Genomic DNA, 1379 nt, shown 5'->3' on the forward strand with positions numbered 1-1379 from the left:
TTCCCCCCCTATTGTAGTGTTTTCTCTATATACTGAAATCATCTTTGACATTTAAATATTTAATTATTAATGAAAGAGGTTGGGAAGTAGGATTATTTAAGCTAGAATTACACCTCAGGAGCAGATAATTCATTCTCCTTCTCTCTCTCAAACAGTAATAATTCTGAAACAAAAATTATTTTGTCTCAAATCACCACTTTAAGGCATAGTTATGACTTTTAATGTCCAAGGCATTTTCAGGCCCAAGACTGAACATCAGGAGGCCAGAATCCCAGCCCAGTTCTCTCACCGATGGTTGTACTCTCTTTGGAAGGCATTTCCTCTCTCTGGGCCTCAATTTTTCACCCTTAAGGAGAAATTTGGACTGAATGATCGCCAAGACCCATTAGAGCTCTCAAACTGCAATTTTGGTCCTGTTGGCTCTGTGCAATGCTGTCAGATTTCAAACCTTCTTTATTTTATTTTTTAAATTGAGGTAACATTGGTTAATAACGTTATGTAAGTTTCAGGTGCACAACATTATAATTTGGTCTTCGTGCAAAGTATAGTGCACTCACCGCCCAAAGTCTGGTTTCTGTCCATCGCCATACGTTGACCCCATGTACCCATTTTACACCCCCCTTCCCCGTTCCCCTCTGGTAACCACCACCCTGTTGTCTGTGTCTGTGAGTGTGTTTTTGTTTTGTTTGTCACTTGTTTCTTGTTTGGTTGTATATTCCACACCTGAGTGAAATCGTGCAGTTTTTGTCCGTTTCCACCTGACTTGTTTCACTTCGCGTAATACACCGAAACCCTTTTTCACACAAAGTGGTGGGTGGAGCTCCCGACTGATGACAGCGGAGTCCATACATTTGCATTCAGTTACCTTTCCCACCTGATGTTCAAGGGGGCTCTTTAACTTTCAATGATCAGTAATTCAATTAAGGGAAGAAAAAAATAACCAAATAGGAATGCCAGGCAAAATCCTTTGATACCTGTTCTCAGTAAAGATGCCAGGTCAGAGTGAGATCATGTTGTCAGTCGGGCATAGAGGAAAGACGATCTTAAATTTTTGCCCAGTGAATGTCTTTGAGATGTTCCCTGCCATAGAGAGTGTTTTCTGGTAATTAACCTAAACTAAGAAGGATAATGTTACTCAATGCTTTCTTCATAATACCTATGGTTTATTGAGTATTTGTTATATAGAAGACACCTTACCCAGGAGACAACTTTGGAGCATCTGCCCTGTTCATAGTGATTCTTTTTTTTCAAGAACTACTCAGTCTCTCTCACCTCCTGCACAGGAGCGATGGGCTCTGCTAGCCATGGTGACAATACAGACCCCCACCTTCCAGCCGTGACTAATTTGACCAGGTCCACCGAGTCACCCAATTCAACTG

The sequence above is a fragment of the Miniopterus schreibersii genome (assembly GCF_964146895.1).
Source record: "Miniopterus schreibersii genome assembly, chromosome: 6".
Taxonomy (NCBI): domain Eukaryota; kingdom Metazoa; phylum Chordata; class Mammalia; order Chiroptera; family Miniopteridae; genus Miniopterus; species Miniopterus schreibersii.